Here is a 14021-nt window from a genome sequence, read left to right as displayed (position 1 = left end):
CCAAATCAGTTAACCACAGGTGACTCCAATCAAGGTGTAGAAACATCTCAGAGGTGATCAAGAGAAATGAGAGGAGCCAGAGCTAAATTTCAAGTCATATCAAAGTATCTGAAATACTTATTTGTGTGCAAAATTCAAATTTTTTTTTCATTTTTAGTAAATTTGTAAAAAAAAAAAATTCTGTTTCTCATTATGGAGTATTGAGTACAGATGGGGGAAACTTGAATTTTTTTTATTATTGTTTTAGCACAAAACTAAAACAATACAAGATGTAAAAAAGTGAAAGTGTCTGGAAACGTTCTAAATGCATTGTACTAGTTAGAGTAGATTTTAAAGGGGTTATCCACCATAAGGTGATTTTAGTATGTACCTGGCAAGCAGTAATGGACATGCTTAGGAAGGATCCATGTTTGTCTTGGGGCTAAATGGCTATGTTATGAGATTACCTTAACACTGTGGCTAGCTTTCTGTGAAATTTCCTGTTTCCAGTTCACAGAAAGCTTGACTTTTTTTTTTTTTTACTACAAATCCCACAATTCCATTTTCCTCCCTCCCACACATCAGCCACCCCACCCATTGAAACATAAATGAGCTGCATCCATTCAAAAGACCTGTGGTTTTGAATCAGGGTGCCTACAGCTGTTGCATTAGATGCAGATTGATCTCTCTCCCACCAAGCTATCACTCCACCCATTGAAGCAGACAGGCTCCCTGTCATCAGCTGAGTAGTGAGTCAGGTCTCGGCCGCATTGCTAGCTGGGAAAAATCTGAGACAACAGTTATTTTTTATGCTGATAAAAATAAATATTGGGGTGAAAATCACAGAAGAATTGTGAGAAAACCGTCACACACAGTTATAGACACTATATTATGAACTACACTAACTTTACAGTCTCTGTAGCATAATCAAATAAAAAAAATTCCCGAAATACCCCTTTAAAGTTAAGCATTACTCAATCTACCCATGGAAGGCCAGAACAGATAACAGATAAACCTCTTAGAGCGCAGAGACTTATATTTTTATATCTTATACACAACAAATACACTTGTAAATATCTCTGTCTCTGATAGATACAATAATGGTATCAGCACCTTTCCATTCCCATTTAACAGACACCGTATGTAGATCCAATTAGCAGATAGTATTCCAACTATAGCAGTCCCGTATATATGCTGGTATATAGTGCTACTACTTAGTGAGAGTCATTTATAGCAAACACTTGGAGAAAAAGTAGAAAGATGGAGCATTAACCAGTAAATCTTGAAGCAGGATAATATTTATTTCCAGTGTGGGTACATCGGTAGAGGGAGAGTGGACTGCTGGGGCCTGAGGAAGTACAGAAGCGCAATACGGTCCGTTGCCCAAAGTCGTTCCTGGCAGTCCACTCCCCCTCTCACGATGTACCCGCACTGGAAATAAAGATTATTCTGCTCCAAGATTTACAGGTTAGTGCTCCGTCTTTCTACTTTCTCTCCAAGTGTTTGCTACACTTGTAAATAAGGTTCATATCTCGAATGTTGGTTTAGTGAATGTATTATTGTGAATGTTACTTTCTTGTTGATAAGGTGACTTGTATTCTCTTTGTACATAAACCTGAAAGTCCAGACGTTTGTCTTCAAAACCAAAGCATAGTTGTATTCCTGTTAGACGCTATAGATAAAGTGACAAATGTCAACGCTTCAGTAACTTCCCTTATTGTCATTGCCAAGTTTGTGTGAGAATCCTAGAAACAAATGGCTTGTGTCAAATAATTGTTGAGGCGTCATTAGTAACAAAAATGAGATTTGTTTCCTTTAGTCAAAGCGATCAAATGGTGCTTACACAACCTTATTGTTTGTTGTACAGTGAGCCCTGGATACTGACTCCATTATAGTGACAATGGATGGTGAGAAAAGCAGCTATCAGGATGTGAGTGAAGGTGTGTTGCAGGATTTGCCTCGTCATGCTTGTTTAGCCTTTAGCATTTTTCAGAGTTGTGCTTCCTTTGCATAAAAAACAGGGGCGTAACTATAGGGTGTGCAAAGATTGAACCAGGCCCTGAAGGTCACAGCTAAATTGTTCAAATTTTTTTTACATTACATTAGGGCTGCAACGATTATTCGATAAAATCGATAACATTTGATAACGGGATTCATTGTCGACGAATCTCATTATTGAATAATTGGCTGATACGTTGGTGCCGGTGGTCATAAGGCTGCTGCGGGCATGGCGGTCAGACGCTAGACCACAATGCCTCTGTTCATCAACTCCCTGACCCACCTTCCGCTGACCCACTGCTCACCAATCACATGTGCAGGGCCGGTACTTCACTTTTCATAGGGGCAGCAATCCCAAGTGCTGAACGCCCCCCCCCCCCTCCTCGGTTGCCCTCACAGGCCCGCCCACCGCTCACACTGCCAGCAGCACCCAACCCTCACCCCCCCCCCCCCTGAACATGGAGCGCTCCTGGAGCTGCCACAGTGGTCCCCCCCCAATCCAAGCAAACATACCCCCCCTGCACAGTCCCACAGCGTAAGTGCCGTGCAAACATTAACCCAGCCCACCCCCCCCCCCCCGTCCCCACCCCCGGGCTACAGTCTTAATGGTGCTCACAATCACCATCCACTCCCTGCACTATGTTAGCGGCGCATAGTAAACACTGTCCTGCCACCTCCCTACAGTTCCGTCCCGCCGCCTCCCTACAGTTCTATCCCGCTACTGTGTTTCCGCGCGCAAGGCTTCCTCCAGGCACTCGGCAACACAGCTCCCTGTAAGTGCATCAGCGGCCCTGTATGTGAGGGGTTGGGGGGGGGGTAACTAGATGTGTAAATATTTATACACACCAGTGTATCTGCAGAGCATTATACACTACTGTCATCTACAGACACTAGGATGCAATGCTCTGCACATACTACCATTTTTATAGCAGTGTATATGTAATACACACACACTGCTATACACATGGGGAGGGGGGTGCAGAGCATTTTCATCCTAATATTTGTAGTTCTAAAGAGTCTATACTACAGACATGGGTCGGGCGCAATGCTCTGCAGCCTGCACATACCCCATGTGTATTGGAGTTCTATATAAAAAGAGTAAAGTAAAAAAAAAAAGGAAATTAACTGCTCCCCCAATAAAAATTAGCTCCCCTTTTTCCTATTGCTATACAAAAAAAGTAAAAAATATATATATATATATATCTAAATACCGTATTTATCGGCATATAACACGCATTTTTAAAACTTAAATTTAAGGCAAAAAGTCTGCCTGCGTGTTATATGCCGATAAGTCTTCTGGTCACTGATTTAAAGCGGCCGCAGCAGCGTCTGCTTGTTAAGTATTAACAGCACGGCCGCGGCCACTTTAAATCAGTGACCAGCGGCGCCTCCTCCCCGCTCTGTCACTTGTTTTCTCCCACACTATCCACTGGTACTGGTGTGGTGGATAGTGCGGGAGATGCTGATTAAAATGAGCCCTACCTTGTCCGAATCCGCCCTACTTTTTAATCAGCGTCTCCCGCACTATCCACCAGTACCTGTGTATAGCGCGGGAGAACCTCCCCCCTCCCTCATCATTCCCCCTTTTCCTGCTTTTATAGTTTTGTTTATTTTCCTCACCTGGCTGCGCTTCGGCAGGTCAGGTCAGGCGGAGGGTCTTGCGGGGTCAGTGAAGCAGATGAGTTACGTCCTCTGCCAGCTTCTCTGTGCGGCATCACTGACGTCACTTTTCATTTCCTGTAGTCGCCGCCGAAAAGTGACCTCTGTGATGCCACACAGAGAAGCCGGGAGAGGACGTAACTCATCTGCTTCACTGACCCCGCAGCCCGCAAGACAGCCAAAGCGCAGACAAGTAAGGAAAGGGGAAGAGTGGTCTTCAACCTGCGGACCTACATATGTTGCAAAACTAGAACTCCCAGCTTGCCCGGACAGCAGCACCCCCACCGCTCACACTGCCAGCAGCACCCAACCCTCACCCCCCCCCCCTGAACATGGAGCGCTCCTGGAGCTGCCACAGTGGTCCCCCCCCAATCCAAGCAAACATACCCCCCCTGCACAGTCCCACAGCGTAAGTGCCGTGCAAACATTAACCCAGCCCACCCCCCCCCCCCCCGTCCCCACCCCCGGGCTACAGTCTTAATGGTGCTCACAATCACCATCCACTCCCTGCACTATGTTAGCGGCGCATAGTAAACACTGTCCTGCCACCTCCCTACAGTTCCGTCCCGCCGCCTCCCTACAGTTCTATCCCGCTACTGTGTTTCCGCGCGCAAGGCTTCCTCCAGGCACTCGGCAACACAGCTCCCTGTAAGTGCATCAGCGGCCCTGTATGTGAGGGGTTGGGGGGGGGGGTAACTAGATGTGTAAATATTTATACACACCAGTGTATCTGCAGAGCATTATACACTAGTGTCATCTACAGACACTAGGATGCAATGCTCTGCACATACTACCATTTTTATAGCAGTGTATATGTAATACACACACACTGCTATACACATGGGGAGGGGGGTGCAGAGCATTTTCATCCTAATATTTGTAGTTCTAAAGAGTCTATACTACAGACATGGGTCGGGCGCAATGCTCTGCAGCCTGCACATACCCCATGTGTATTGGAGTTCTATATAAAAAGAGTAAAGTAAAAAAAAAAAGGAAATTAACTGCTCCCCCAATAAAAATTAGCTCCCCTTTTTCCTATTGCTATACAAAAAAAGTAAAAAATATATATATATATATCTAAATACCGTATTTATCGGCATATAACACGCATTTTTAAAACTTAAATTTAAGGCAAAAAGTCTGCCTGCGTGTTATATGCCGATAAGTCTTCTGGTCACTGATTTAAAGCGGCCGCAGCAGCGTCTGCTTGTTAAGTATTAACAGCACGGCCGCGGCCACTTTAAATCAGTGACCAGCGGCGCCTCCTCCCCGCTCTGTCACTTGTTTTCTCCCACACTATCCACTGGTACTGGTGTGGTGGATAGTGCGGGAGATGCTGATTAAAATGAGCCCTACCTTGTCCGAATCCGCCCTACTTTTTAATCAGCGTCTCCCGCACTATCCACCAGTACCTGTGTATAGCGCGGGAGAACCTCCCCCCTCCCTCATCATTCCCCCTTTTCCTGCTTTTATAGTTTTGTTTATTTTCCTCACCTGGCTGCGCTTCGGCAGGTCAGGTCAGGCGGAGGGTCTTGCGGGGTCAGTGAAGCAGATGAGTTACGTCCTCTGCCAGCTTCTCTGTGCGGCATCACTGACGTCACTTTTCATTTCCTGTAGTCGCCGCCGAAAAGTGACCTCTGTGATGCCACACAGAGAAACCGGGAGAGGACGTAACTCATCTGCTTCACTGACCCCGCAGCCCGCAAGACAGCCGAAGCGCAGACAAGTAAGGAAAGGGGAAGAGTGGTCTTCAACCTGCGGACCTACATATGTTGCAAAACTAGAACTCCCAGCTTGCCCGGACAGCAGTTGGCTGTCCGGGCATGCTGGGAGTTGTAGTTTTGCAACATCTGGAGGTCCGCAGGTTGAAGACCACTGGATGCCATAGGAGGAACATGATGGGGGGTTGATGAGACGGGGAAATGAAGGGGGGGAATGATGGGGGGATGATGAGATGGGGAAATTATGAGGGGGGATGATGAGGCAGGGTTGGGGATGATGAGGGGGGAATGATGAGGGACATGATGAGACAGGGTCGGGGGATGATGAGGGGGAATGATGGGGGACATGATGAGACAAGGTGGGGGGATGATGAGGGGGGAATGATGGGGGACATGATGAGACAGGGTGGGGGGATGATGAGGGGGGAATGACGAGGGACATGATGAGACAGGGGGAAATGATGGTGGGGGAGGCACTAAATGCTTAATGTCTGTATGGCTAGTGGTGGTCTATGACAGGGGGAAATGATGAGACAATGGGGGGATGATGAGACAAGGGGGGGCAATGAGAGGGGTAAATGTGGCACAGGGACTGATAAAAGGGAAAGCATGATGTGGCACTGGAGGGGACGGGACCTAACAGATGCAGGAGAAAACGAAGTTGGGGGGATGATGTGGCATTTAGTCCAAGTCATTTATTTTACGTTTTATTTTTTTACTTAAATTTCCCTGTTAAAATGGGGGTGCGTGTTATACGCCAGTGCGTGTTATACGCCAATAAATACGTATAAAACTCAACGTGTGTGTGTGTGTATGTATGTGTGCATGTTCCAGCATCACGTCCAAACGGCTAAAGATATTAACAACATGAAACTTGGCCACATGTTACTTATATTTCAACAACAAACATAGGATAGGTGATTTAACCCTTACTCACCCCCATTTGCCAGGGGCGCGGTTTATGTTTAAAGTCCCATACAAGTCAATGGGAAATATATGTTACTGCATAACTTCCAAACGGCTTGAGATATTTCGATAATACTTGTTCACATGTTATTTATATATGCACTTAAAATATAGGATAGTTAATTTAACCCTTAACTACCCCCATTTGTGAGGGTCGGGGTTTTTGTTTTAAAGTCCCATGTAAATCAATGGGAAATGTATGTTCCCACATAACTTCCGTACGGCAGGAGATATTTCAATACCTGGTACACATATTACGGGTCGGGATAGGAGGTCAGGATAGGAGGTCGGGATAGGAGGTCGGGATAGGAGGTCGGGATAGGAGGTCGGGATAGGAGGTCGGGATAGGAGGTCGGGATAGGAGGTCGAGATAGGAGGACGGGATAGGAGGACCGGATAGGAGGTCGAGATAGGAGGACGGGATAGGAAGTCGAGATAGGAGGACGGGATAGGAGGTCGAGATATGAGTATGGAATAGGAGGATGGGAAAGGAGGACGGGAAAGGAGGACGGCATAGGAGGACGGGACAGGAGGTCGAGAAAGGAGGACGGGAAAGGAGGTCGAGATAGGAGGTCGAGATATGAGGACGGGAAAGGAGGACGGGAAAGGAGGACGGGAAAGGAGGACGAGAAAGGAGGACGGGAAAGGAGGACGGGATAGGAGGACGGGATAGGAGGTTTGGATATGACAACAATATATGAGGACGGGATATGAAGTCAAAAGCTTCCTCCTTTGTTTATTTTCCTCCAGTATTTGATACTGCCGCATGGCTAACTGAACTATTAAAATATTAGTGAATCATTAACATTTTATTTTAATAGTTCAGACAGTTACCTATGCGGCAGTATCAGAATTTGTTTCTGTACAGGATTATTAACCCCTTAAGAACCAGAGGGTTTTCCGTTTTGGACTTTAATTTTTTTCCTCCTTACCTTTAAAAAATCATAACACTTTCAATTTTACACCTAAAAATCCATATGAGTGCAATTTTTTTGCGCTATCAATTCAACTTGGTAATGACATCAATCATTTTACCCAAAAATCGACGACAAAACAGAGAAAAAAATCAGTGTGCGATAAAATTGACGAAAAAAGCACCATTTTGTAACTTTTAGGGGCTTCCGTTTCTACGCAGTAAATTTTTTGGTAAAAATGACACCTTATCTTTATTATGTAGGTCCATACGATTAAAATGTAATCCTACTTATATAGGTTTGATTTTTTCATATTTCTGGAAAAAATCATAACTACATGCAGTTAAATGTATACGTTTAAAATTGTCATCTTCTGATCCCTATAACTTTTTTTTTTCTCCTTATGGGGCAGTGTGAGGGCTCATTTATTGCGCCGTGATCTGGAGTTTTTACAGTACCATTTTTGTATTGATTGGACTTTTGGATCGCTTTTATTTCAGTTTTTCATGATATAAAAAGTGAACAAAAATACACTACTTTGGATTTTGGAATTTTTTTGCACGTACGCCATTGATTGTGTGGTTTAATTAACAATATATTTTTATAATGCGGACATTTCCACGTGTGGTGATACCACATATGTTTATTTTTATGAGAAAAGGGGGGGTGATTCAAACTTTTATTAGGGGAGGGGTTAAATCAACTTTTTTTTTCTTTTTTTCTTTTTGCAATGTTATAGCACCCATAGGGGACTATAACACTGCACACACTGATCTTTTACATTGATCTTTGTTATCCCATAGGATAAAATTGATCAATGATTCTGCCGCTTGACCGCTCATGCCCGGATCTCAAGCATGGAGCAGTCTCCTTGTGTGCTCCAGCTGTTCGGAATGCTGCGATTTTGCCGCGGCAGTCCCGAGCTGCCCCCTGAGCTAACCGACAGCACTCTAGTTTAACTTTAGACACAGCGATAAGTTTTGAATGCCGCGTCTAAAGGGTTAATAGCATGCGGCATCGCGATCAGTGCCACACGCTATTAGAACGGAACTGACTCAGGACGTATACGCCCTGAGTCCTTAAAGGGGTACTCCACCCCTAGACATCTTATCCCCTATCCAAAGGAAGTTCGTGACGGGACCCAAATCCTCCAGCGCTTCCGGACAAGAAACAGGTGGGTACCGCATGCTATATTGCGGGGGTCCCCAGCGGCGGGACCCCCGCGATCAGACATTTTATCCCCTATCCTTTGGATAGGGGATAAGATGTCTAGGGGGAGTACCCCTTTAAGGGGTTAAAGGGGTATTCCTGTCTTAGACATCTGATCCCCTATCCAAAGGATAGGGATAAGATGTCTGATTGCAGGGGTCCCGCCGCTGGGACCCCTGTGATCTCCATGCAGCCCCCCGGCATTCTGTGCCGGGACGTCACACCACAACTCTTCCATTCATGTCTATGGGAGGGGCCATTCCGCCCATACTAGTTGTTCGACCCCCCCCCCAGACATGTGATAACCTAAGCCCCCTACCGGTGAACCTGTATGGAGAGCCACAGAAAACTATCACCATTTTTTTTAACAAAGAAATTATGCAAGTATCAATATGATAAGTAAAAGCATCCCAGAGTTATTACTGCATAAAGTGACTGAGATCAGATTTACAAAAAATGCTTTGGTTCTTAAGGTCAAAATGGGCTTCATCCTTAGGGAGTTAACCCCTTAAGGACCAAACCCATTTTGATCTTTAAGCGTACCCGTCAGATCCAACAAAAAACATTCATTTTAACACCTTGGGGACGGAGCCCATTACAACCCTAAGGACGGGAGCATTTTTTGCAATTCTGACCACTGTCACTTTAAGCATCAATAACTGTTACAGCGTGCGCTCCGGTCCCCGGACCGGAGAATCCACCCCCTCGGCCTTCTGCCCTGGGATCCCGGCGTCTCCCGGTCAGTCAAACTGACTGGGAGCCCGGGTTCCCTTGTGGGAGAGGCGTTGCTAGGTGTGTATTCATCCCCTCCACGTCTCATCATACCCGTGCAGTTGTTCATCTCTTCCAAGTCCTCTTTATCCGCTTCCGCCTTCTTGGATTCCAGTTCAGCTGGCTACTTCATTCATGCTTCCTTGGTTGACAAGTACCATATTCCAGTAACCCGTCTACCTAAGCCGTTCCTCATTTCTACAGTTAACGGTGAGATACTCTCTACCACGGTGCAGTTCCGTACCCAGCCTCTGCAGATGGACATTGGAATATTCCATACCGAAACCTTAGAGTTCTTTGTCCTCCCTTTCTGCTCCTCCGAACTCCTCATGGGTCTGCCGTGGCTACAGCGACATTGTCTCATCCTGAATTGGACCTCCAGTGAAATCCTGCGTTGGGGCTCCTCTTGTTCTGGCCGTTGTCTCAAGCCTCCTCCTGTCAAATAGGTCCGGCAAGTCGCTCCGCCTCCTGGTCTGCCCAAGCCGTACCATTCTTTTGCGGATGTCTTTTGCAAGAAGCAAGCTGAGGTCCTTCCTCCTCACAGACCTTATGACTGTCCTATTGACCTGGTGCCCGGTTTGACCCCACCACGGGGTAGGATCTATCCTCTCTCACCTCCTGAAACTCTTGCCATGTCTGACTATATTTGTGAGAATCTAGAGAGAGGATTTATTAGAAAGTCTTCCTCCCCTGCTGGAGCCGGGTTTTTCTTTGTGACTAAGAAGGTCGGTTCTCTCCATCCCTGCATTGACTGCAGAGGACTTAATAAGATCACCATCAAGAACCGTTATCCTCTGCCCCTAATCTCGGAACTATTTGATCGCCTTCGAGGGGCAAAGATCTTCACCAAATTGGACCTACGAGGGGCCTATAATTTGATCCGCATCCGAGAGGGGGACGAGTGGAAGACCGCCTTCAACACAAGGGACGGGCACTTTGAGTATCTGGTGATGCCCTTCGGCCTTTGTAATGCACCTGCCGTCTTCCAGGAATTTGTCAACGACATCTTCAGAGACCTACTCTATACCTGCGTGGTCGTATACTTGGATGACATCCTCATCTTTTCCTCCAATTTGATTCAACATCGGGTCCATGTGCGACAAGTTCTCACCCGCCTTAGGAGCAATCGCCTATACGCCAAACTTGAGAAATGCCTTTTTGAACGGTCCTCCCTGCCTTTCCTGGGATACATTATCTCAGCCCAAGGACTTCAAATGGATCCAGACAAGCTCTCTGCAGTACTGGATTGGCCACATCCCTCTGGACTCTGATCCATACAAAGATTTCTGGGCTTTGCTAATTACTACAGACAGTTTATTTCACAGTATTCAACTCTCGTGGCTCCTATCGTGGCTCCTATCGTGGCTTTAACAAAAAAAGGAGTCAACCCCAAATCTTGGTTTTCTCAAGCCGAAGAAGCCTTCCAGTCACTGAAAGCTGCCTTTGCCTCTGCACTGGTTCTCTCTAGGCCAGATTCCACCAAGCCCTTCTCTCTCGAAGTGGATGCCTCCTCAGTGGGGGCTGGAGCTGTCCTTACCCAAAAGTCTCCCGGGGCAAAACAGTAACTTGTGGCTTCTTTTCTAAAACATTCTCCCCCCGCAGAGAGAAACTATTCGATTGGAGACAGAGAACTGCTGGCCATTAAATTGGCACTGGAGGAATGGAGGCATTTACTCGAGGGTGCCTCACACCCTGTGAACATCTTCACTGATCACAAGAACTTGGCTTATCTCCAGTCTGCCCAGCGACTAAATTCCCGCCAAGCTCGATGGTCCTTGTTCTTTGCCCGCTTTAATTCTGAAATCCATTTCCGTCCTGCATGCAAGAACATTAGAGCAGATGCTCTGTCTCGCTCTTCTGATGTAGTGGGCGATGAACTAACACCTCAACATATTATCCCACCTGAATGGCTGATTGCCGTAGCTCCCGTGGACCTGCGTCTTCTTCCTCCCGGCAAATCTTATGTACCACCACGTCAGCGGTTGCAGGTACTCAAGTGGGGCCATTCTTCTCTTTTTGCCGGGCATCCAGGGATACAAAAATCCCTTCAGCTGATCTCCCAAAGATACTGGTGGCCATCTCCGGAGAAGGATGTCTCGGACTTTGTCCACGCCTGTGTGATTTGCGCCCGGGATAAATCGCCCCGTCAGAAACCAGCGGGTCTTCTCTTGCCTCTGCCCGTTCCTGCAAGGCCCTGGTCTCACATTGCCATGGACTTCGTTACAGACCTTCCCTCCTCCCATTGCATGGCTGTTATCTGGGTTGTGGTAGATCGCTTCTCCAAAATGGCTCACTTTGTACCTCTCTCCAGTCTACCTTCTGCACCCGTGTTAGCCAAACTATTCTTCCAACACATCTTCCGTCTCCATGGCCTCCCCGAACATATCGTCTCGGATCGTGGTGTACAATTTGTCTCCAAGTTCTGGAGGGCCCTTTGTGGGCAATTTGGGATCAAATTTTACTTCTCTTCTTCCTACCACCCTCAGTCCAATAGCCAAGTAGAACGGGTGAATCAAATTTTGGGCGACTATCTGCTCCACTTTGTATCCTCCCGCCATGACAATTGGGTGGATCTCCTTCCCTGGGTGGAATTTTCTTACAATTACAAACAATCCTCTGCTACTAACAAGTCTCCTTTTTTTGTAGTTTTTGGCCTACATCCTCTTCCACCTCCGCCGCAATCTTCCACCCCTTCTTCTGTACCTGCTGTTGACAATCTAGTAATGGACTTTTCCACCATCTGCCATGATACTCAAATGGCTCTCCTCAAGGCATCTGCTCGTATGAAGGTCCAAGCCGACAAGAGACGCAGAGCTCCTCCGGAATTCCGCCCAGGTGACAAGGTTTGATTCAAGGTTCCAAGCTACAAGTTGGGTCCTCGCTACTTGGGACCCTACAAAATCAAGAGTCGGATTAATCAGGTCTCCTACCAGCTCCATCTTCCTCCCTCCCTCCGAATCCATAACTCTTTCCATGTCTCCCTTCTTAAACCTGCTGTCTTCAACCGTTTCTCTCCCAAGCCTTTTTCTCCCACCCCTGTTGCAAGTACCTCCGATAATTTTTCTGTTAAGGAGATCTTGGCGACCAAGATCTCTCTTTGGAAAATATTTTTTCTGGTGGATTGGGAGGGTTGCGGTCCTGAGGAGAGGTCTTGGGAGCCTGATGAGAATATCTTGGACCGCAGTCTCATTCTCTCTTTTCTGGTCACCAAGAAGAGGGGGAGACCTAAGGGGGGGTACTGTTACAGCGTGCGCTCCGGTCCCCGGACCGGAGCGTCCACCTCCTCGGCCTTCTGCCCCGGGATCCCGGCGACTCCCGGTCAGTCACACGGGTTCCCTTGTGTCGGGGACGCGGCTGCCGTGACGGCTGGCCCCCGTTCACGCGCCGCGTCCCAGTTCCACTTACCTGGCTCCCCGCTCCTTGCGCCGTCCATCTCTGCCTCCCGGCGCGCGCAGCCCCGCTCTCTAGGGCGCGCGCGCGCCGCCTTCAGTAAATGTAAAGGTCCAGCGCACCGGTAATTGGTGCGCTGGTTCCTCACTTCCCCTGCCTTCCCAATAAAAGGCACCTGCCCCTTCCTGCCCTTGCCGGATCTTTGTGCCCTAGAGCCTCTGAGAAAGCGTTCCTATTGTGTGTATTGCCTTGCCTGTTGCCGAACCCGTTGCTACCGCCTACTCGCCTGTGAACCCTTGCCGCCTGCCCTGACCTCTGCTACGTCCGACTACGCTCCTGCCTGCTCCCTGTGTACTCCGCCATATCAGCTGCCAGAGAGGTTGAGTTTCTACTGGAGGATACGACCTGGTGGTTACCGCCGCAACAAGACCATCCCGCCTTGCGGCGGGCTCTGGTGATAACCAGTAACCACTTAGAACCGATCCTCTGGTACAACCCGCGCCATCGCCTCTCTGGTCCAGAGGATCCACTACCAGTCCTGCCGGTAGGTGACAATAACACTGGGATGCTTTTACTTTTCATTCTGATTCCGAGACAGTTTTTTCGTGACATATTCTACTTTATGATAGTGGTAAATTTTTTGTCGATACTTGTATAATTTCTTGGTGAAAAATTCCAAAATTGTATGAAAAAATTGAAAATTTTGAATTTTTCTAACTTTGAAGCTCTCTGCTTGTAAGGAAAATAGACATTCCAAAAAATGTTTGCATCATAAAGTTAACATGTTTTTAGTTTTGGAAGACATCAGAGGGCTTCAAAGTTCAGCAGCAGTTTTCAAATTTTTCAAAAATTTTTCTAAATCGGAATTTTTCAGGGACCAGTTCATTTTTGAAGTGGATTTGAAGGGCCTTCATATTAGAAATACCCCATAAATGACCCCATTATAAAAACTGCACCCCTCAAAGTATTCAAAATGATATTCAGTAAGTGTGTTAACCCTTTAGGTGTTTTACAGAAATAGCAGCAAAGTGAAGGAGAAAATACAAAATCTTAATTTTTTACACTCGCATGTTCTTGTAGACCCAGTTTTTGAATTTTTACAAGGGGTAATAGGAGAAAAAGGCCCCCCAAAATTTGTAACCCAATTTCTCTTGAGTAAGAAAATACCTCATATGTGTATGTGAAGTTGTCGGCGAGCACAGTAGAGGGCTCACAAGGGAAGGAGCAACAATGGGATTTTGGAGAGTGAGTGGCATGTCACATTTAGGAATCCCCTATGGTCTCAGAACAGCAAAAAAACACATGGCATACTATTTTGGAAACTACACCCCTCAAGGCATGTAACAGGGGTCCAGTGTGCCTTAACACACAGGTGTTTGACGACTTTTTGTTAAAGTCAGATGTGTAAATGGAA

Source organism: Hyla sarda, chromosome 1 (assembly GCF_029499605.1).
Source record: "Hyla sarda isolate aHylSar1 chromosome 1, aHylSar1.hap1, whole genome shotgun sequence".
Lineage (NCBI taxonomy): Eukaryota > Metazoa > Chordata > Amphibia > Anura > Hylidae > Hyla > Hyla sarda.
Note: the sequence above shows the minus strand (reverse complement) of the source record.